Below are 24,507 nucleotides of genomic sequence, written 5' to 3' on the forward strand. Positions count from 1 at the left end.
TCCTACCTTTTTTATTACAAAGGACATTTATGTGAAATCATGATATTTGCATCTTAGTCAGTCATCTTTTCTGAATGTTTATTCCCCAACCCCAAAAACAATACTTTGGTTCATAAATTCTGACTTGGTGACAATCAGAAACTTTTTCTCTTTCATATTCAAGTCGGTTTTATCATGATACTTGATAAAGAAATATTCCTCTAGATTATTCTTACCTTTCTTGAGAAACATCCATTTCATTTCTACTTCTTGGTGGGGCTTCCACCATCCCTTACTCTAAAGACGCCTTGAGAATAATGCCCACAAACCTTCCTCGCACACCTTTTCTCACTCGATGCTGTTTTCTACCTAGGCCTCCGTTTTATGAAAATGCCCCACTCCACAAATTCACTCTTCCCCATGTTTCCCCTGCCCTGACTTCCTCCACCTGTTTACGACACAAAAGATTTAAATCTCCAGCAAAGAGAGGAGGGAGGATTTGAGGCATCTTCTCTCCAGAGTGTTCACATGCACATCTGATCACTCTTGTCCTCCAGAGATTTCTTTAGACACAATCAGCTGACACGCACATGTCGCCTGCTGTCTTCCCTCATGATAAATTAAGGAACATTTAGAAGAAAAGTTCCTACTTCTAATCCTTCAATACCACCTCTAAGGGCTTTGCTGCACCCAGGTACCACTTGCACAGTAATCTTTATAGTTTTCCTTAAGCTTCTCACATTTTTATTAATGTCATAATAAGCAATATCATCTGAGAAGCCAGACTTGAAGTGCTAAGTCTATTTTTTGCTACAAATTAATATATAACACTATTAAAAATAATACATAACCTTTTTTTTTTTTTTTTGAGACAGAGTCTTGCTCAGTCGCCCAGGCTGGAGTACAATGGTGCGGTCTCAGCTCACTGCAACCTCGGCCTCCTGGGTTCAAGCAATTCTCCGGCCTCAGCAGTAACAGGGATTATAGTTGGGGTAACTGGGATTACCAAGTAACTGGGATTACAGCTGTGCGCCACCACGCCCAGCTGATTTTTTATTTTTAGTAGAGACGGGGTTTCACCATGTTGACCAGGCTGGTCTGGAACTCCTGACCTCATGTGATCCACCCACCTTGGCCTACCAAAGTGCTGGGATTACAGGCGTCTGCCACCACACCTGGCCTAATAATACATAACTTTAAAATTTTTAAATTTTCTGTCTTGCAGAAAATTCATCTTAAATTCCTCCACTAGTGAGATATACAACACATTTTAATAACACTGGTTAGGAAGAGACTATAGTTCTTATGTCACTTTTTTTTTTTTTAGACCAACGTCTGGCTCTGTCACCCAGGCTTGATGCAGTGTAGTGGCATGATCTCAGCTCATGGCAACCTCCACCTCCAGGATTCAAACTATCCCCCCACCTCAGCCTCCCACGTAGCTGGGACTACAGGTGCAAGCCACCACATCTGGCTAATTTTTTTTTCTTATTTTTTGTAGAGATGGGGTCTCACTATGTTGCCCAGGCTGATCTCGAACTCCTGAGCTCAAGCAATCCACCCATCTGGTCTCCCAAAGTGCTGGGATTACAGGTGTGAGCCACCACGCCCAGCCTTACGTCACTTTTCAAAGTCTACTTTTCTTCTTTGACATGTCTTCCCTTTTCATTTCACTCTTCACCTTGAACCTCATTTTTACATCTAGATATATTTTTGTCTTTTATTAAGTAAAGGAAGGGCCTCACTAAATTGTACTCTAAATCAATAATTATGCAGAACAGCCTGTCTCAAGATAAGCATTAAATAAAAACTGATGACATTATTATTTCATCAGAAACTGAACAGCAAGTGAGCGAGCAGAAACACCAGAGAGCGGGAACAAAGGGCCGGTCCTCGCCACTACTTCCAATCTTCTTCCAGACTGGGGCTTGGCAAACTATAGGCGCATGGGCCACATCCAACCTGCCACCAGGGAGCTAGTTTTTACTCTTAAAGGGCTGGGGGAAAATGAAAATCCTACTACTACTTAGTGACACATGAAAATCATGTGAAATTCTAATTTCGGCGTCTGTAAATAAATTGTACTGGAACACAGCCACACCCCTTCATTTACATACCATCCAGGGCTGCTTAGAGGGGACAAAAGGAAATAGTTGTAACAGACCAGGTGGCTCGCAAAGCCTAAAATGTTTACTATCTGGCTCTTTACAGAAAAGATTCGCTGATCCCTGTTACAGGCAGAAATTAGACTGAGCCTCTCACCACCACACACATACACGAACTTTTTTTTAATTACAAAAGTTTTCCTAAAAACACAGTAGTAAAAAAAAATAAAAATAAATAAAAATTTGAAAAAAGAACAGAAGGAACCTACCTCCATATTAGGACCACCATTAAAAGCTCATTTTTTTGTAACCGGGGCAACGACTAGAAGCACAGACACCCACCTACTGGCCTCATTATCCACCAGCTCGAATTTTGGTTCCCCTAATTTCTCATGCAATTCTGCAGAATATTAACCATCCTAAGAGTAAACTACCCTGATACCTTTTTAAAGCAGCAACATTATTAACAATTAAAAAGCTGCCACCACACATACACAATAACTTTCTTATATTTTAATATGCATATCCATAGTCTGATTATAACAGCGTGGAGAGATTGACAGGAAATGACTGAGTGTAATGGCTCCAAAGGAGACACTACATTGATCAGTAAATAATACACGTCCCTTGAAACTGTCTAACTGCATATTTACACTTGTCAACTCTCATACACTTTGATGACAGAATTCTTTTTCAAACATCTAAGTAAAAACTCTAATACTTATTTTTAAAATGCTTTTAATAATTACAAAAAGCATACTTCAAGGATATGTAAGGTTTAAATTTTACCCACCAAATAGTGCCACCTGGAGCATTCATTGCTACATCCTCAATATTCTTGGTTTTATCAGGAAATTGGCAAAGTCTCAAAAAGGTTCAAATACAGTTACAAGCAGCATATATCTAACATTTGCAAGGTGTCAAGCACTGTATTAAGGACTTTTCACAGCCAATAGTGTGGATGACACCACTGTCCCCATTTGGCAGAAGAGAAAACTGAGGCTTGGAAGGAGATGTGACATGGTCGGGGTTACGGTATTATTGAGTCCTGGGGCCAGGACCTGAGACTATCCACTCAACTTCAGAGACCACACTCTCCCTAACCAGTCTAAGGGCCCGTGTCTCAGTGTGGGCCCGGAAGTCTGTATTTAATGCGCTTCCCAGGCAGTGCTGAGATGACACTTTGAAAAATACAAAACGTGGAGGTAAAGAAGAAAATCTGATGGGCCCTAAATTCAGGTCTCCTCTACAGCCCTCCAAACACTGCCCATAGGAAGATTAGAGATAAAAATCTATAACACACGTATTATAGCCCTTGGCATGTCATACATACTCAACTATGACAACCGCCATCATTTTATAAGTTACTTGGGGAGTGCTGGTATGTCAGGTTAAAGACATTGTATCTGTATTGTCCAGTAAATTACTCCTGGACAAAATGGGCTGATGAGGTCAGCATCTCCTTGCCCTAAGACCCCATATCAATTAAATTACACTGGCAGCTGAGGGCCAGCAGGTGTTGGGTAGAGGACAGGGGTGCAGAGGCCTGGTTCTATCCTGCCTGTGATTGGTTTATCAACGACTAGATTAGACAGTGAGCTAGATAAGCCTCTCATCTCCCCAATATCCCTTTTATACAATAAAAGTGGTCAAAAATATTTAAAAGTAGAGAAAATAGTAAAACAAACCCCCTTATATCCATCACCTAGATTCTAGATTTATCAAGCTTCTGCCCCAACATTTTTTCTTATTTTCTGAAGATTCATAAAGGAACTTGAAACTGACATGTCATTTCACTCTTAGATAATTCAATATGCAACTTTTTAAAATAGGGAGAAAAAAGTTCCCTGAATAATAACTGAGGCTGGAAGCGATGGCTCACGCCTGTAATCCCAGCACTTTGGGAGGCCAAGGCAGGCAGATCACCTGAGGTCAGGAGTTCAAGACCAGCCTGGCCAACATGGTGAAACCCCATCTCTACTAAAAATACAAAAATTAGCCAGGTGTGATGGCGTGTACCTTTAATCCCAGCCACTAGGGAGGCTGAGGCAGGAGAATCGCTTGAACCTGGGAGGCAGAGGTTGCAGTGAGCCAAGATCATACCACATACCACTCCACTCCAGCTTAGACAACAAAGAGACTCCATCAAAAAACAAAAAAACCACAGAAATAATGCAGTGTTGAATCCAGTGGCATGACTCTGGGGAGATTTTTTTCAACTGAGGAAAAAGCCAGGAGGTGAGGAATATTTTAGAGAAAATTTTTGGAGGAAGCCATTCCCTTTTACATTGCTGGCTCTATAAAAATCTTGCAGATGAAGCTGCTGTTTTAAATAAGTCAGATTCCATCTCTTTCACAAAGACAAGTATAAACTACAAAATCTTCTCTGCCTAAATCAAAAAGACCTTAAAGAACCACGGAATCTATTCTAAGATGAGGAAGTAGCATGTCCTCATGGTTAAGACAAAGGTTTTGAAATTGGCCCAACTTGGAATAAAACCCACTTCTCACTCTTGCTATGCAATTCTGAGCAGGTGACTTACGCACTAACCTTCTCTCTTCTCAACATTAAAACCAGAATAATACCTAGAACAGAGATGTTGTTAAGGTTCAATAAGATAACCAAGGTGATACTTGAACCAACATAGGAAAAGTAGGTGCCTGATGAATAGCTCTCTAATTATTTGTTATAAATATTACTAAAATCTGATCGAATACAGAAGGAATAAAAAGATTTTATCTCATGAGCCTATTCCAATCCATTGGATGGTGCTACACAGAATATCTGTAGGGAAAAATCCAAAAGCCACCATCAGAACAGGCCTGCTGTTTCGGGGGCCTGCTGATTTTGTCATCCTTAATCAAAGTCAACTGTATCATCCTATTATTACGGGCCAAGAGGGTAACAATTCACGCGTTCACCACAATCACTCTTCCGAACTCTGCTTTTCATGACCAAAAGAAATAATAATATGCAACATATTGAAATAAAATTAAAATGTACATTAGCTAAATGATAGCTTATATGTACTAATTGCTTACTTTTCTTGAAGACAGAATAAAATGACGGCAATTCTCAACAGGCAGCTCAGCAGCCTGCATATAAACTGAATGGAAATTTCTTTCTCTTTGCTTCTGTGCATTACTTGAACCAACTTAAGAGAAAACAGAATATTTTCAAAAACAACATGCAATGGAGTTTAAGTTCCTAGAATTTTACATCACGGAAGATATCACTTGAAATATAATAGCTAAATGCCTTCCTCCCTGGTACAGCTTGCTTTGGTGTATTGATAAGAACTAAGATTAATATGCAAAAGGAAAATGTAAGAAACTTGCCCTGCACCGGTCAGCACCCGGCATGTATGTGCCTCTCCCTGTGAGAAAGCAACTGCACCCAGAGAGTGAAAGTCTGGGTTTGGCTCTCACATCACCACTTCCTTGCTATGTTAGAGACTCAGTTGATACATAGGTAAAAAGAGAGCGACATAGACTCATTCTTGTCTTTTCCAAAGTTACGCAAATTGAAAAAAAAAAACACTACAAAACTATAATATTTCACAGACATAACACAAAAACCAGTTGAAGGGTACAAAATAAACTACCTAACAAGTCAATGTGGTGCACACATATTGCCCAGGCTGGTCTCAAACTCCCGGCCTCAAGCAATCCTCCCGCCTTGGCTTCCCAGTGTTGGGATTACGGGCATGAGCCACAGCACCCAGCCCAGATTCTTTCATTAATATGTGAAATATGGACTGTTTAAAAACTGTCTGCCAGATATTAGGGTAAGTACTGGGTATACAAAGACAAAACTGCAAAGATCACTCAAAAGCCCCGGCTTTATACCTTATACACTGCATTGTAAATGTAAATGGTGATTCTGTAAGCCTGCCTACAAGAATTTAGGTGGAATAATTCTGAGGCCACATCTTCACTCAGTAAAGGAAAGAATATGACCAATTCAGTGATGTCTGCCAAGGCACAGGATGGGCACAGAAAAGGGGAACTATAAAATCGAAAGTGTGTCAAGAATGTTTGCCACCTCTAATTTAGCCAAAAGGTTTGATGTTTTGTGTAGGTATCATGTGAACAAAAGTCTGCCCAATACATTAAAAGTTTATGGTGAATTTGTATGTCCAGAAAAATGTGTGTATAATCCCGTAAGGGGCTTAGAGAGGAATGGAAAATACCTGCAATATAAATGCAGATTACCTTTATTACAAAGTTGGATCATATTCTCATTCCTAGACTAATTTCCTATATCATAAAACCTATATTCAATTTTATAAACAGCATACACCAAGAATCATAAATTCAGTTAATGCAGAAATTTAACAGATTTTTTTTTAATAAAAGTGAGAAAAGGCTGTTTTAGAGCAAATATCTGAAAGGACAGAAAGGGTTCTTTCTTTGAAGATATGTTTTTCCCTTTGACTCTACCTCCTTAGGGACCTAACCAGAGAAGAAATAAATTTCACAGCTAATATATATGAAGTAACATGTTTAACATTATCCAATGAATTTATATCTATCTACACCATATAAATTTATCTCACATAAACTGTCACCTCCAACAGAATTCATTAAAACAATGTTATAGCTTCTGAATTAAATGCAATCTTCTAATTGGAATTTAATCTTAAAATAGGAGTTGGGGGTTTATTTTTTAATTGACAAATGGAATAATTCATTAGTTTGTCTTACAGTTCTGTCTGAAGAACTTAAAAGTAAATTTGACACAGGGATGGGCTGGCTACTGCTGTGTGGTACTAGGGAACTGGGGTGGGGGTGTGGAGGTTCTTTCATCAGCTGCTGAACACCTCCTGCTGCTTATGGGCAGGAAGGGATGGACACTGTCTCTCACCACCCTGAATTACTACATTACTAATATATTCCATTACCTCCACGTAAATGTCATGTTAATTTCTGATCTTCATCAAGCCAGACAATGGTTTCCACCTTGGCCCCTAGCCAGTTAGCTATGTGGAAAATATTTAGCCAATTACATTACTTGTATTGGGTTAGGAACTGGAGAGAAAGGCAAAATAAACGCATCGAAAATACTTCACAGATAAAATGTAAGTTGACACTGTCTTCGCATGCGGGAGCCCGAGTGATACAATCTGATAGGCAGCTGCCAGCACTCATAACTGCTTATTAAATCTAGCCTCTCTTTATGGTGTGAGTGAAGATCTGTATTTTTACCAATATTAGGTTCATTGTGTTATGAAAGAGACCAAAATACTTAAGATCATTCGCTCCAGCTTATAAAACATATTATGTAGTTTATTAAATTGTTAAAATTACTTTTCAAAGTCAAAATTCCAGAGACTGGAAGTTTAAGCACAACACAGTGGGCTGGCCCCCTGACAGGCTGCAGCACATGGCAGACCAGAAAGGAACCCTGTCAGCTGGCTCTCCTGGCCCAAGGTACCTGCCAGCTGCACATACCTTCTGGAAGCTGCGCCACCACCGCCCCACCCCAAAACCGGTCATGGAAAGTCCATATTCTCGAGTTTTATTTTAAAAAGAAAGGAACTCCCAGCCAAAAAAGTAGCCCTTCACCAAGTCTTCAGTGAGAAGGATGCATTTGCCCATGTTTTTATCTCTTCCTAGTAAGTCAAAAGGTAGCAATTTGATTATGAGAGACATCAAAAGAGGAAGGCTGGGCAAATAAGGGAAAACAGTTGTAAGCAAATAACACATAACAATGAATGTTGCATGTCGCTTATGTCTTTTCACCAGATCTACCAGCAAGGGACAACCTAGTGGTAGAGACGATGCAATGACAGAGCAGAGACAGACGAACAAACCAACACATTCGCCATCTCTAGTCAGCCCTTCTCAAAACAACTCTATGCAAATGCAAATTGCTATGGTCACATTTATTAATAACACTGTGGCTAACTGCCTATTAAATATGCAGCAGGCATTGCCAGCCTTCACTCTGGAAGTCCTGTGATGTGCATCCTATAGGTACCAGTGTCAACTAAAGCTTCACACCAGGAAACAGGAGCCAACTCTGACTCCTTCCTGGTGAACGGTGGCATTAAAGAACCACAGCACAAAGAGAGATACGAAGTGCTCAGCCCTTCTTTCGCTGTCTCCTGCCTCTAAGTTAATTTATTATGCAAGCATGGTTACCGCCGGCATCAATTGAGTACATTACCCATCTTCTGACCTTAAAAAGTTGGCCATAATGATCTATTTGTGCAAACCTTTTATTTCATGGTTTCATTTCCTTGTGTTTGAGTGAAGCAATTTGTTGTTCTGGATGCCTACCTCTGTGACTCTGACCCTGGTCTACCAGGAGGACACTTACCATGAAACACTTCACTCAGAATTAGAGTTTATTTCAAGCCTAAAGACTCCAAATTATCAGCTGTAACAATTAATTGGTGCTTCTTTTGGTTGTTCAATAAACTGTAAAGTTCTAAAAGGCACAGGACTGTGAATAAATGTTTGACATTGGAATGACTAACTATCAGATGCTTAATGCACAGAAGGCCAGTCACTGCAGCACAGAGGAAGAGAGTGAGTCCTTTGAGCAAGCCTTGGAAATGCACCTTGAGAAAAAAATGGGGCCAGGCACAGAGCCTCACACCTGTAATCCTAGAACTTCGGGAGGCTGAGGTGGACAGATCACCTGAGGTCAGGAGTTCGAGACCAGCCTGGCCAACATAATTAAACCCTGTCTCTACTAAAAGATACAAAAATTAGCTGGGTGTGGTGGTGGGTACCTGCAATCCCAGCTAATTGGGAGGCTGAGGGAGGAGAATCACTTGAACCCAGGAAGTGGAGGTTGCAGTGAGCTGAGATTGTGCCATTGCATTCCAGCCTGGGTGACAAGAGCAAAACTCTGTCTTAAAAAAAAAAAAAATGGGAGGAGAATAGAAAATCAGAACATATGGTCCAGCTCACAGGATTTCAGGCACCTCTACCTTCTACTAAAAAATACTGAGAAGGGAAGATTTTTAAAGTCTGATAAATACTAAGAACTGCCTTATTTACAAAAAATCTAGTATTCCACTAGGCCTAAAAGAACATTTTTTCAAAACAGATATCATTTTCATTATAGTTCTTCAGATGGATTTTTCAAATAACGGGCCAAATCCAATTGAAATTAATGAATAAAATGAGCCTCATCTTCAACAAATCCATTCATGTGGTTTTGTTAAATTTCATATATCAATTTTATAATAGTGAGATTGAGTCAGACTCTCTCAATACCAAAGACAGAGATGACAGGTAACCAAAAACCTGAGTTTGTTGTTATTTCAATACCTCCAGAATTCTAACCCCTTTGATGAATTCTCATGTGTATATGAAACAGACCGAGGCTTTGTTCTCAACTCTACCTGAATTCCTAAAGATATGACTTTTCTTTATTATTATTATTATTATTATTATTATTATTATTTTGAGACAGAGTCTCACTTTCTCACCCAGGCTGGAGTGCAGTGGCATGATCTCAGCTCACTGCAACCTCCACCTCCTGGGTTCAAGGAATTCTCCTGTCTCAGCCTCTCAAGTAGCTGGGACTACAGGTACCCGCCACCACGCCCAGCTAACTTTTGTATTTTGGGGAGGGATGAGGTTGCACCATATTGGTCAGGCTGGTCTTGAACTCCTGACCTTAGGTGACCTACCCACCTCAGCCTCCCAAAGTGCTGTGATGACAGGCGTGAGCCACCACGCCCAGCCAAGATACGACTTTTCTTAGCATGTGCTGCCTGTTCACTAATCTACAGACCATCCACAAAAGTCTATCATACATGCATAGCAATGGAAAACCTCAGGAGTTCACAGGTGAGAGAACCGATCACTAACAGCTCTAAAATTTCATGACTCCATTAACCGTTTCTTTTCATTGTGGACATCCTTGCCTGTGTGTTACTGTTTACTATTTGCCTTATTTCTTGCCACTGACAGAAGTAATACTGTAGGGAAGACAGGAGGCTGGATTTTTTTTTTTCTCTCTCTCTAGCTCCAGCAGAACCAGATGCAAAGCACAAGTTATCAGTTAACAAACTGTGGCAGGAAGTGCCTTTTCGAGCCAATAGCTCTTTGAAAATCATCTGGTCTCTAATATTTGAGCCAGTTGCTTCACTATGAACACAGTTTCTCTGGACAATAAAACTAAAGTATTTTTTAATGTATACAAGGGGAAGGATTTGTCAAAATGACCTCTAGCTATAAAATCTTCACAAATCTGGCCCAAATAATTGAATGCATAACACTGTCTTAGACATATCATCAGAGGAGGCTTAAAAAGCTAAATGGCCAGGATGTCTTAATCTCTGTAATTGAAATAAGCTAGAAAGAACCACTGAATGATGACCAAATAGCTATGGTCCAGTCCAGACCAACCCCAGGGACTTAGCCATCCCACCTAGACTCATGACTTAAGCTGTCCCATTTGTAAACTGAGGTATTTAAATAGATAATTTCCAGGGCCTCAATAACACTGATAGGATAGGATCCTCTAACCTACATGCTTTGTTTTAGATATAGAAAATCAAGCCAGGCACAGTGGCTCACACCTGTAATCCCAGCACTTTAGGAGGCTGAGACGGGCGGATCACCTGAGGTCAGGAGTTTGAGACCAGCCTGGCCAATGTGGTGAAACCCTGTCTCTCCTAAAAATACAAAAATTAGCCAGGCATGGTGGCAGGCGCCTGTAATCTCAGCTACTTGGGAGGCTGAGGCAGAAAAATTGCTTGAACCTGGGAGGCGGAGGTTGCAGTGAGCCGAGATCGCACCACTGCACTCCAGCCTGGGCAACAATTGGGAAACTCCGTCTCCAAAAAAAAAAAGAAAAAAAATCAAAGAGACAGCCTAATTTGCCCCATGCCAGGTTACTATTAAGCCTCCCAACTCCCAATACAGTGCCCTTTCTGCTTCACTACACTTCTCTCCATTATTTAGAATTTGCTTCCAATATTACTGCACTAAGACAGAAAAAGATGAGGGTCTTACCAATTAAATGCTATTCAATACAAACCCTGAAATGATAAGGTTCTCCATGAAACTGACCTCATCCAATAGCAAGGCTACCACAAATGATGTCAGAGTTGTCACCCAAAATGCCTGGCCTCAACCAATCATTGTCTCTGCTAATGACAAGTCACAGTGTTCATTACTACAGGGGAGTCATTGATTGCTGAGGAACAGGATGGATGGAGAAAAATATCATCATGTCCTTTCTAACCTCCCCCTAAAAAGTCAATGAATAACCTAATGAGGTAAATTATGATACAAAAAAATTTCCAGAAGTCTTTCAAAAAATCTTTGAAAATCCCGTTTCCAATCCTTTGGCTTTCTCATAAGTCCTGATCATACAAAAAGTTTGGGATAGGACTCTCTCAAGGAACAAATTAGACTCAAATTTTCCCTAAAACTCAAGATGAAAAAATTATTGTCTTATTTCTTGGTGGCTCATGTTATCACCAAGTTGTAATGGGACCAAAAAAACAATTACTCATTCAATGTTGCACATGGACCAAAACTGAGATAGTCCATCCTTCAGAGTATGATTAAAACAAACAAGCAAACAGAGGAAGTTATCCTATGTCCTGTTATGCCTTTTATAAATCCTCAGATCACCGTAGGAATTATCTGAAAAGATTACACCAGAAAACAATGACAGAGTTTGTCCCTTCTTTCAAGATAAGAATCTCTCATCCTGGGTGGGCAACTGTCTTGAAGGACTTTTTGTCTTGTGAATTTTCAGATGAATAATCACAAACATTCATTCACTCACCCTTTTGGCTAGCAGGCATCACATCCATCCGTTCATGGCTGACAGCAAATCAGAGAAGGGATCGAAGCCCTCACCATTGCCGAAATGTTTTGTTCGGAAACTGGAATTGTCAACAAAAGCTTCTGGGACACTGCAACACAAAAATATTTTTTACACATAACTAAGATGTAACTTCTAAAACCACCACTTCCTTACACTTGAAAACAGCAAGACATAGATTCTTGAGGTAGGGGAAAACACCGTTCAAGCCAGGGTATGTCAATACATCAAGTGTGATGCTGTTAAATATGAACCGGAAATACTGTTTTGAAAGATACATTTACTAATCACTTCAACACGTACACTGTAAAGTTGTTATTTATTATGGGCTTTGTACCAAATATTTTAAATATTTTAGCATGTGAAAATACCACTTCCCATTATCAAGTCTTCAGGTAACAATAAACTGTTTTAACTAAAATATTACATAGATAAATGTACCATTCCCTATTAAGTTATGATCTTTTTCGAAGAACAAAAAAAGTAAAAAATTCAAATAATTTTAAATTATTTTAGAAATACTAGTACTAATAATGAACATTAAAACTAGTAGGAAACGTAATCATTTTTTTCTCCAAAATAATTCTATTTTATTCTAAAAATGATTATGGATTACATAAGGAGCAATACTCATGGAGATGTTTCCATCAAGAAAGCACATACGGTGCGATGGTCAGGGCTCAAAAGCTGAGAAGCCTGAGTTCTGGACCCGGTATGGTCTTCAGTCACTAGTGTGGCCCCAGGAGAGCCATTTATCATCTCCAGATTCCAGTCTCTTCACCTGTAGGGTCAGGGCATTAACCGATGCTCTTCAAGTTCCTTCTACCTCTAAGCTTCTGTCTTTTTGAAAGAAGCATATTTCTTCTAAATACTTTAAACTAATTAACTTCTCCTTTAAGCTTCCTGATTAAAAAGAGATTTTTGGTTTTTGTTTTGTTTTTACCATGATTCACTTTCATGCTGACCTGCCATCAACACTGAAGATGTGCTGTGACCAGAGAGTTTTTCAAGCGCTTAGAATGCTAAGCCTGGCACCAGTACCTAACCCTATTGAGCCAGCATCCCGGCGGCTGGCAGCATCCCCTGGGTGCCCAGGAAAGGCTTCCATTCCTCTCCAATGAGCATAGCTCCATGTCCTGTAGAAATCTGTCCAGATGTATTCTAGATTGATGCTTCTCAAACTTCTGTGCATAAGCATCTTTTGGAGAGCATTTCAAAATACAGATTCCTGGGACCCATCCCCAAAGACTCTGATTCACCAGATCTGGAGTGGGCCTGAGATTCTGCATTTCTAGAAAACTACCAGGAGATGCTGATACTACCAATCATGGACCACACTTCGAGTCAAATGGCAAAGTCCTATTCTCCAAGCCTCCAAGCAGCTTTGAGATCCAAGAAGTACTTCCAAGGCTCAGACATGCTCCCTAAAGCCATGAAGTCTATGTCACATAGAAAAAAAAAAAGAAAAAAGAAAAAGAAGAGAAATGAAGAAATGGGCTGAAGTTGTTTACCATCTTTAGGATAAAATTTGAATTTCTTTCCATGGCCTGAGGGCCCTACATAATCTGGCCACTTTCTACTTCTCTGACACTGCCTTAACTACCAACCCAATCCCAGACTATAACCAATGTAGGTACAGTGGTCCTCCATTTGTTTCAAGCAAGGCAAGTGTCTTCCCATCTCAGGGCTGGTGCACTTGCTATCTCAGCTTTCCAAGATGCCATGAGCCCATTCTTTACACAACTGGTCCCTTCTCAGTACTGGGACTTAGGGACAAAGGCCACTTCAAAAAGCTTGTCCTGCCCACCTACTTAAGTTAGGTTCCAAGTTAGTCTCAATTATATCATCCTATGTGCTTACTTCAGAGCTTTCGCCCTGATCTATTTGCTCACTTGTCTTCCCCACTAGAATATAAGCTCAATTAGATAAAAGAACTATTTCTTTTCATCGCAATGCTCCAAAATTTCAGAAAAATGCCCAGCTCATAGCAGGTACTCAATATGTATCTTTTGAGTGAATAAATGAATCAACAATTGAAAGAAGTAACTTTTCGGTACTCTCTAAAAATATAATTGCCATTTGTTGAAAACTCATTATGTACTGGGTATTGTTTTAAGTCTTTTATAATCATTATTTCATTCTATTCTTACAACAAAGTTCTTCGCAGATATTATTATTTTAAACTCAATATGCGGATAAGAAAACTGAGGCACAGGGAGTTTTAGTAGCCTGACTCAACTCTATAAAGCTTGTGCTCATGGGAACTCTATATTTTCCAGCCAATACCCTAATATAAAAGTCCTGAGTTTTTGTGATATACCCTTCTGACTCAGGCTTGCTCAAGTGAATTTTGGCACTACCTGACCATGCTGGTACTAACAGTCATGGGCCACATTTTGTAACAGGCAGGTAATGCAAATGAGCGAGGAAGGCCAGGTGTAAGGTAACAGGGAGAGGGAAGGAATGTGGCAAGCTGAGAAATCCTCACTTTATCAGCTTCAAGGGGGAAGCCACTGTACTTCCCCCTCCAATTACTGCCACATGGGAACATACCCTCAAGAACCTCAAGAGCTTTCAATTCTACAAATAAAGGCAGTAATCTAGATTTCTATTTAGTAAAATTCCAGAATTTTTCAAAGATGGCAGCTAACTTTTTAAATAAGTTATATTTAAACAAAACAAACATGTTGCAATCCCTGCAGCAAACGATGGATGAGGTCATGCACTGTCTCCAGTTTTATGATTCCAGAGTGATTCAGAAGCACAGAGAAGCAGTACGGGTGACACAGAAAAGCACAGTAGGTGTCTGGGCAGATAAGAGCTTTCTAGAAGAATTCATTATCTTTAGGTTTTGGGAGGAATTGGAAGATTGGGTGGAAAACGCATTTCACAGGTCAGAATATCATACTCGAAGGCTTGGGGGTGAGGAGTAGGCAAGTCAACAGCAAAGATCAGCCATGAGGAGAGGGCTGGTGGAGGTTTCCTGTGGGAGTTTCGTTTTCATTCGGACTGGAGTGAGTAGCAGCTTTCTAGCTAAGACATAAATCGGTTAAACAATACTCTATGTGGCCGGACACAGTGGCTCACGCCTGTAATCCCAGCACTTTGGGAGGCCGAGGCGGGCGGATCACGAGGTCAGGAGATCAAGACCACACTGGCCAACATGGTGAAAACCCGTCTCTACTAAAAATACAAAAATTAGCTGGGTATGGTGACGCCAGCTACTAGGGAGGCTGAGGCAGAAGAATCGCTTGATCCAGGGAGTCGGAAGTTGCAGTAAGCCGAGATTGCACCAATGCACTCCAGCCTGGCGACAGAGCAAGACTCTGTCTAAAAAAACAAAAGAAACAAACAACAACACAAAAAGACAAAAAAAACCAATGCTCTATGTGTATGGTCATTAGTGCTGTCTTATTTGACTTCTAATATTTTAAAGTAACCAGGCATATCTAAAAATAAACGGTGAATCACCACTGTGGTGTGTGGAAGTGTGTGTGTGTGTGTGTGTGTGTGTGTGTGTTGTTAAGAATTCAACAGTCACAGGACTGAATTCCATCTTCACGGAACCCCATAGCTAACTAAAATACTTAACTGTTCTGAACTCTAGACATAAAAAAATACAGCAATTGAAATTTTTAAAAATACCAGAAGATAGATACCCAAATAAATTATCCTTTCCACAGTACAGAGGCAAAAACAAAAAAGAAAAGAAAAAAATGACAGAAACCCCCACCTGCCTACGTAGAATTGTATAACTAGAAAAACTATCTCTTAAAGCTGAGGGTGAAATAGAAGCTTTTTCAAACAAACAGAAGTTTATCACCTCTTTATAAGGACATTCTAAAAGACTTACTTCAGACCAAAAAGAAACAATTTCCAGGAGAAAGTTTTTTGATTTAAGAAGGTAGGGAACAGCCAACTTGTGAAGTAGAGTAAGTGAAAAGTAAATGCACTAACAAACAATGTGCAAGACTCAAACATTTTTTTAAAATGTAGCAGTACCCCCACTTGCTTTCTACCCCAGCTCACGGTATTTACACTGTAGCAATATCAATCACCAAGGCCATGGACTGCAAATGTGAGTGTGCAGGGAGGCACCAGCTTGAAGCCCAAGTTCCCACCCTCCATAGTCCAGAGATTCTTAAACAAGTTCCAGGAATCTGCTGTTCCACCCAACAGATACCCCAGGTAACTCTGATAAAGATCTGAAGAACACTGCATTGCTCTCTGACTACTTTAGGGGAAGGAATTATTCAGTGAACCCCCAGGGGCTCATCCCTGGGAGGCTCCAGCTGAGAACACTATCAAACCTTTGTTCTTTTCCACTTCACTACAGCCCCAGAAGTACCTTGGCCCAGGAGGTCAGCAGTAACCCTGCCTCAACCCTGCTAATCAAGAGCTGCAATAAATTAAAAGCCCATTAAAATATTTTAGAGAAAAGCCGAGAAGTGCTGAAACATTAATTGTGCCATATTCAATCTGTTTTCCTAGAGATTTGAAAAGCCAGATTACCATCTTGGGGGTCATTAGAAAGAATGAAGCTTTCTCCCTTTTCAATTTACATATTTAAAAATGCATGCGTTCTGGCAGTGGCTATTAAGTCCTTTCCAATGCTTTCCAAGTCCTGTGGCTACTCCAAATGCCACAGTCTAGCCATGGAGAGAGAAGCGTGGAATGCCACCAGGGCCTGCCTTGTTTTTGTAAAGCAAAGGAACCCAAATCCCAGGGCCCGTGGTTGCAAAACAGCTCCAGAAAAACAGGTAGAGGCAGCAACAAAACAACAAGTGATGTTTTCTTGTTTTGTTCTCCCCTGTTTATTTTTCCCTGAAGCAATCCCTGCTCAGTACAAAAGTCTGCAGGGAGCTAGAAAGAGCAGCTGTGGTTCCCTGAGGCCGGGACCTAGCAATCAAGTTGTTTACCAAACACTGCCAGGCACCAGGAAAACAACAACAGCACAGACAGCATTTGCATCTATTTTTCAAAAGCAACCTCCAAAAGTCTGCCCTGGAACTTGCCTGCACAGCTGAGAGAAGAGCTTAAAAATTAAAGGAATGAACTGCACTGGGTATTAGCCTCCATGGCCTAAATGTAATCAAGTATTCCATTTCTATTGAAGAATGTCTATCCTAAAAAAAGAGGATTGAGGAACTGCAGAATTTCAAGCAGTGGATTGATAACAGACAACATGCTCATCACGGGCATTTCTGAGCACGCCAACAAAGGCCCTCTCAGCAAACTGACATCATATGCTGAGCCTCCAGCAACTCACAGACATCTTGACCAAGCACCAGAATCTCCAGGGGGTTTTGTAAAACACAGATTGCTGGGCCTCTCCTGCAGTTTTGCACTCCATAGGTCCAAGATGGGGCCTGAGAATTTCTAGCAAGTTCCCAGGTGATACTGATGCTACTGATGCGGGCACCATCCTTTGAGAACCAGTGCTCTAAAGCTAGATGCTCTATCCCCACCCTGAAGATCTAGGAAGGAGTTCATTTCCCACCTTGACCTCTCCCATGGGTTACCTGGTTGAGTTATGGCAGTTACCTTGCATAGCTGTTTCCAGAACAAAATGCATTGGATGGTTTCCATCTGCTTCTCCAGAGGCTCCACCCACTATCCCCCACCCAGCTCTGTGTCCTAGAAGCCCGCTCTCTGTCCAACCAATGGGAGCTCTCATCTCAGGACGCCACAGAAGATGGGGTATTCATTTCTCTAGTTCTGAGTCCCTCTTTGACCAGTGGCAACCCTGCCAGGCAGCTCTCTCCACACAACTCCTCTCTCTGGGTTCTTTCAGCCCTCCTCTGCCTCCCCTAGTCCACTTAAGGCCTAGGAGAACTAAAAGCCATCTATTTCCATCAGGGACCCTTATGCAAAAGTCAAATTCAATGTGTTGCCCACTGGATCTCCCTTGGTTTGAGAATGCTAAATGGCAATTTTATACACACACATAATATACGTATGTATATATGCACACATATAAACACGCACAAGTATACATATGTGCATATAAACATACAGACATACAGATATATACATCTTCATAATTGTTCGTTTTTAAATGCAACTAAATCAGATTGGCCAGAAAACTTGGGAGTCCCCTGGCCAGGGCCACCTCATGGAGTTTGCATGGATGTTTCCTCGGGTCCCACGTGCCACAGCAAGAGTGAGCCTGCTCTGTCTAATCTGTTACACAACCTGATAAGAAGTGCATTTGTGAGAGCTTCAATCCTTCTCTAATTTACAAACTTAGTTTCCTTTGTTGCAAATGGCACCAAAATAGAAAGGGAACAGAAGTGGGTGGAGCGGGCTCCATCACCAACTCCTGTGAATAACTTTTTGACAATGCTGAACCCAGTTCAAAAAAGCACATCAGCTGCAAAAAAAGGTATGTGTTTGTCAGCTCATAAATAAGATGCCAATCCACCTCAATTCATAGGCTAGGAAAAGAAGAACAAATAATACTTCTGTTTTTAAAATAATAATAATAATAATAACTCAAACGTGCCCTAAATAAGCATCTGTCTTTAGCGCTAAGTTCTAATACAGTTCTGGTAAAAAACGGTCACCAGATTTAACCAAATGGGTCACTACACCAACCTCCATGGTTTGGGCAAGCCCATTTAATTAACTTTGTTTCAGTGAAGTTCCCTAAAACTAACCAATCACTATTCCTTTTATTAATCTTCCACTAGTAAGGTTTCTTTCAACTCACCAGAGGACTTATTGGTATCTATGCTCAAAAACAAATTTTTAAGTAAACCCACTAGATTAATTAGAACACATGGGGAATTACGTAATTACTTTTCTAGCTCTGAGGCTCAACCTGAAACCTTTTCGGTTTGTTTGTTTATTGCTCTCTTTTTCACTAACAATCTCCTGAATATTCCATTTGAAACTCGCAGGCTAGTGAGATTTTTCCTGTGGTATCTGTCTGCTCCATTCCCCCATCTATGTCCAAACCCTGCTCTAGAGAACAACTGACCTAACTGATCACTTCCCCTCTTCGGGGATGAGACAGACCATCATCCTGCCCGCTTCAGAACACTCCAGAATCTCCCTTCTGTGCTGAAGAAACTCCACTCCTCCTTCCCCTGGGCCTTAGTGCTCACCTCTCTCCACCATCTTCCACTACCATCATCTGGATGAATGGAGAGACTTGCCTTTTACCCTTAAAGGCGTCCCCTCTCTCCTTTTCCAGAAGCCACTCATTCTACATCTTTCAACTTCAAGCAACTAAAAAAGAAAGAGTTGGTCTCTCTTCAATTCCTGTTAGAGCCAAGTCGTTCCTCTGCCAACAGCCCACCTCACCTGTCACCTACCCTCAAGGAAAGTACCATCACCTTCCTCCACCGTGATTCCAAGATCCATGGAAACTTTTCTATTCATAGTCACATGTAAGGGAACCACTGCTTCCTGCCCAGCCAACTGGCAGTTACTTCTAAATGTCAAGTATGGCTAGGCACAGTGGCTCACATCTGTAATTTCAGCACTTTGGGAGGCTGAGATGGGCAGATTACCTGAGGTCAGGAATTCAAGACCAGCCTGGCCAACATGGTGAAACCCTGTCTCTACCAAAAATATAAACATTAGCCAGGTGTGGTGGCGGGTGCCTGTAATCCCGGCTATTCGGAAGGCTGAGGTGGGAGAATTGCTTGAATCCGGGAGGCAGAGGTTGTAGTGAGCCCAGATCAAGTCTCTGCAGCCTGGGTGACAGAGTGAGACTCCGTCTCTAAATAAGTAAATAAATGGCAAAAATGCTCTTCAACACCTTTCTCAGGTATTTTACTACAGAGTGAGCATCACTAATCAAAAAAATCCAAACTCTGAAATGCTTTTCTTTTTTTTTTTTTTTTTTTTGAGACGGAGTCTCGCTGTGTTGCCAGGCTGGAGTGCAGTGGTGCGATCTCGGCTCACCACCACCTCCGACTCCCTGGTTCAAGCAATTCTCCTGCCTCAGCCTCCCGAGTAGCTGGGATTACAGGCACGCACCACCACACCCACCTAATTTTTGTATTTTTAGTAGAAAGAGGGTTTCACCATGTTGGCCAGGATGGTCTCAATCTCCTGACCTCATGATCCACCCACCTTGGCCTCCAAATTGCTGGGATTATAGGCGTGAGCCACCGTGCCCACCCCAAAAGGTGAAAACACTTTTGAACACCAACATGACCTTTCGAAGAAAATGTTCATTGCATGGGTACAAAAAAATAGAAAGAATGAATAAGACCTGGTAGTTGATAGTACAGCAAGGTGACTACAGTCAAAATAATTTAATGCCACTAACCACCTTGAATCCATTGCTCCTCCCAGTGCACACAATCCACCTTCACGTTTCTGAACTCGGTGTCTTTTACATCATCTAAGACTCATATCGTGGTACCCAGTGCCCTGAAAACCCTGGTATCCCTCAAGATGGCCTTGTCTTTTCTACTGACTTCCTGTTCAAGCTCTTTGGTTTCTTTCGCAGAGTGCAATCAGCAAGGCAAGGTCTGGGATTTGCAGGTTATATCCTGGATGGTGGCACGACAGCGCCTGGAACACAGAAGGTTGGGAGGCGTGACGCTCATCAGGAAGGCTCTTTTGGGGAGTCAGGAAGAGTCCCCAGAAGCCCACTTGGCACCCTATCTATAACAAGTTGCTCTTTAAGAATCATGGGAACTCCAGAATCATTTTCACAAATACCTTCCACTCATGATTCAATTAAATGGCAGAAAACACAAACCTTCCGTTCCCACTGGCAAACTGGGTCTAGCTAACTGAGCACAGCTAGCACAAGGCAGGCCCCCTGCTAGCAGGGCAAGTGGCGGCCCTGTCCCCAAGGCCCAGGGGAGCCTCTGCAGCTCCCTGGAAGGACGGTCAAGTGAACAGAGAGCTGGCTGCCATCTGGGTTCTTTATAAGGCTTTTGTGGTAAACATGTTTACTTTCTTTTGATTGGCTAGGCTTATCAAGTATTTTGTTTTGAGTCTTGCTCTATAAACATGTTTACTTTGAGGGGAGAGCTTTTTTGATAGCTAGCACACTTGTTTTTCACACTTTTAAATTCAAAACATATTTTTCACAGCCTGTGGTAAACAACTCAAGGTGGTAAACAAATTATATTATTTTCATCTTCACACTAGAGAGGTGATCCCTATGTATCTATTCAAAGGCTTGAACTGGGTTGCCAGTAACCAAGGCTCTCTACTGGATGAGAACAAGAATTATATTCATAATGATGATGTTACTAAAAGGAAAACATTACAATGGCAAATCCTGCAGTATCAAACCTAAGCCTCAGTTTCCCCAGTGGGAACATTCTAGAAGAAGCCAGCCATAACAACAGCAGGGGTAGTCTTATTAATTGATGACATCCATATTTTCCGTGAAAAATTAAGGTTATGTAACCGGCATACATAACAGCTAATACGGGAGGAAAAAATCAAATAATGTTTCAAAGAATGAAGAAACCAACTAGGTCACAACACTAAGTGCAATTCTTTTGAGATCTGTTTTCTGTGATGATTTTTGCCTGCTTTACAATTAGATAAAAAAAAAAAAAACAAGTAGTAGCCTCTAATGTAAAACCGAAAAGCCTTCCATTATTGGAAAAGGAGGAAAATAACAAAAGAGTTAAGAGAAGAAAAAAAAAGGAACATATCTCTTGAGAGAAAACCAATGGTCCTTGAAGTAGGATTTAAAAGTGCTGTTTACATAGAGGCATCAGAAGAGTCCCTCTGTGGAGGTAAGTGTGAAGTCCCATAGCAGTGGAGCCAAATCTGTCTTCTAGAGAGTTCTCTTGGTCTCCATGTTCCAACTAGAAACAAAAGCCATCTTACCACAGGCCTTTGTAGTTACTTACAAATTACTTAAAGGAATAAAAATACAGGCCAAATTACTTGCTAAAATAAATAAAGCCCCCAGCCCCCAAATCATCTTCTAAGCTTATGCTCAAGTTAAGTTAAAAAGCAAACAGAATTTCAACATGATGAAACCCCATCTCTACTAAAAATACAAAAATTAGCTGGGTGTGGTGGCACACACCTGTAATCTCAGATACTCGGGAGGTTGACACAGGAGAATCACTTGAACCCAGGAGGTGGAGGTTGCAGTGAGCCAAGATAGTGCTATTGCACTCCAGCCTGGGCAACAGAACGAGACTCTGTCTCAAAAAAAAAAAAAAAACCACGAATTAAGGTTGTAGCACCACACTATGGTAAACCTCCTCAGTGACTCGATGTTATTATTTCGTCAGGTATGGTACTGTAGGGAGGGGAGAATGGCAGAAGACACAGGAAGCCTGTATGGAGCCTCATCCATCATTCAGGCCAGATCATGTACAGAACATACAGGCATCAGAGTACAAACATACTAAGTAGCCTTGTTTTCCAAGGTTATAACATGCTCTGGGGACATGCTCATTAGGGGGTCAGGAGAAGGAGCTAAGGGCATTTGGAGGCAGCCACTATTCCTGACTTTCAGATTCTCTCCTATCAAGGAAGAAGACCAAAATAAATAATTTCCAGGTAGTTTTAGCAGAAGGGCAGCAAGACCCAGTGGGTGAGTACACATCACAAATTCCCAGGAAGATTAACGCCATCCCAGCTTTGCCAACAACTGTTTGAGATGTTTCGCAAGTCAGTGGGCTTCTCGGAACCTGAGTTTCCCTTCTTATAAAATGAAGGCATTTGAATCCCATCTTTTTGAACAATACTATGTCATAATTTTATGCCTCAAATCGAAAAAAACACTTTGGGGGATAACCGAGAATTCCGGGCTACATCATCCAATCAATACAATACTTGGAGCACTTTCAAAAAACCCACCAAGGAACCAAAGCTACCATAACTTAAAAGGAGCAGAAATGAAATTTCAGATTAATATGACGTTGGCCAGTGACTAGTCATCAAGCATACTTCAGCATTTAGTTGTCTGAGCAGACAGGTGACTCAGCGGGGAATGGGTTACCCAGCCAGCCACGCTCATCTGACCCACTGCCTCAAAGTAATTTTTCCTCAATTTTCAAAACCAAGAAAGTAAATGACTAATGACATGACTGAAGAATAACTTCCAGACAATTCTTACAACATTAAAAAATAAAACCAAACTTCAGCACAACAGTAAGTAGATGAGAAGAAAACAACCCGGCTCAGAGCTGTCCAACGTCTGATGGCCACAGTTCCTTCTGACAAAGGAAACGTGCACATTCCAGGGTGTGTGGAATGATGTGGTTTGGAAATGTCTCGAGGCGCCAAGGGAAGAGCTGATGATCAGGACAATGTCATCAAGAAAAGTGTCACGGAGCCCAAGTGGTGACATTTCTGTTGCAAATATGAGAAAGGAAAGGAACACGCTGGTCCTTCACCCTGGTGTTCAATGCGGTCATAGGACTTTTGGATATTCTCCTGGGTACTTCCAGTTCTAAGACCAACTAACATGTGCAAAGCCTGTGCTGCACTGCACATGAGGTACTCTGTCCATAGCATTTTCATCCACCCTCTTATTAAGCCTTATAACGGTGGCAAGAGTGAATGCTATTATCTTACAGATGAACGAACCAAGGCTGGTGAAGGGAAGTCCTTTACCCAAGACCACAGTTAGCGACAGAGCCACATCTTCCTGAAACCCAAGCCTCGTCCCTTAACCACCAATGAATACTACTGAGTACCATTTTTCCAACAGCTCAAACAGGAAAAGTAGGAACGTTTGGAAGGGTTCCCAAAATAAAGCCAACCTGGCAACATAGAGTTATAATTCTGTTCAGACCTCTACGTTGCCTCCCACTGTCTAAAACCCTTGGCTTCTTGCGTGAAGTCAGGCAAACCTGGGAAGCAGAAAAGCAAGGACCCAAGTCACCCCTGGTAGTGCAGCTTGGAAATGAGACAGGACATCTCCCCCAAGACAGGAGACAAGGAGGGAGTTTATGACAGCATATGAGGCATGCACTCAGTCTTCCTATTGGACTGTAGAAGAGGGATGCTTTTTTTTTTGAGATGGAGTCTCACTCCGTCGCCCAGGCTGGAGTGCAGTGGTACAATCTAGGCTCACTGCAATCTCCGCCTCCCCTCCCAGGTTCAAGCGATTCTCCTGCCTCAGCCTCCAGAGTAGCTGGGATTACAGGCGCTTGCCGCCACGCCCGGCTAAATTTTTGTATTTTTAGTAGAGACAGGGTTTCACCGTGTTAGCCAGGATAGTCTCGATCTCCTGACCTCATGATTTGCCTGCCTCAGCCTCCCAAAATGCTGGGATTACAGGCGTGAGCCACTGTGCCCAGCCCTGAAGAGGGATGCTTTCTATTCTTCTCTCGGTCTCCCTTCAATTCTCCCATTTTCTTCTGAATCACAACTGTGGGCATCGTCCCCCTTCCTCTCCTACTTCTTCCCCTCCACGAATGTCACCTGTCACTAAAGTCTAAAGGATGAGATTATCACTTCCACCCGGAAGCCTCTCAAATGAAATTAAATCAAACATTTATTGCACTGTGGTACACATGCACTGGGTGAGGTGGGGGATACCCAGGCACAGTCTGCCTCTCAGGGCAAGAAGTTAAATAACAATGTGCGATTTAAATAACATTTCAAGACAACAATAAGAGCCTTGTCACAGGGAGTACATGATTAATTGCCAGATGAATTCTACAG

At 41.5% G+C, this 24,507-nt stretch overlaps 1 protein-coding gene across 14 annotated transcripts in view; it reads right to left on the reverse strand.

Annotated features, from left to right (window-relative positions):
• FOXP1 (forkhead box P1) overlaps positions 1 to 24,507 on the reverse strand; it is a 630,459-nt gene that overhangs the window by 528,050 nt on the left and 77,902 nt on the right. For 13 of the 14 annotated variants that reach the window (XM_004035886.5, XM_019023994.4, XM_063703907.1 and 10 more), the window contains one exon: positions 11,851 to 11,980. The exons of the other annotated variant lie outside the window; for it this stretch is intronic. The gene's annotated coding sequence lies outside the window, so the exon portion shown is untranslated. The remainder of the gene's footprint in view (positions 1 to 11,850; positions 11,981 to 24,507) is intronic. 14 annotated transcript variants of the gene reach the window in all.

The sequence above is a fragment of the Gorilla gorilla genome, chromosome 2 (genome assembly GCF_029281585.2).
Source record: "Gorilla gorilla gorilla isolate KB3781 chromosome 2, NHGRI_mGorGor1-v2.1_pri, whole genome shotgun sequence".
NCBI lineage: Eukaryota > Metazoa > Chordata > Mammalia > Primates > Hominidae > Gorilla > Gorilla gorilla.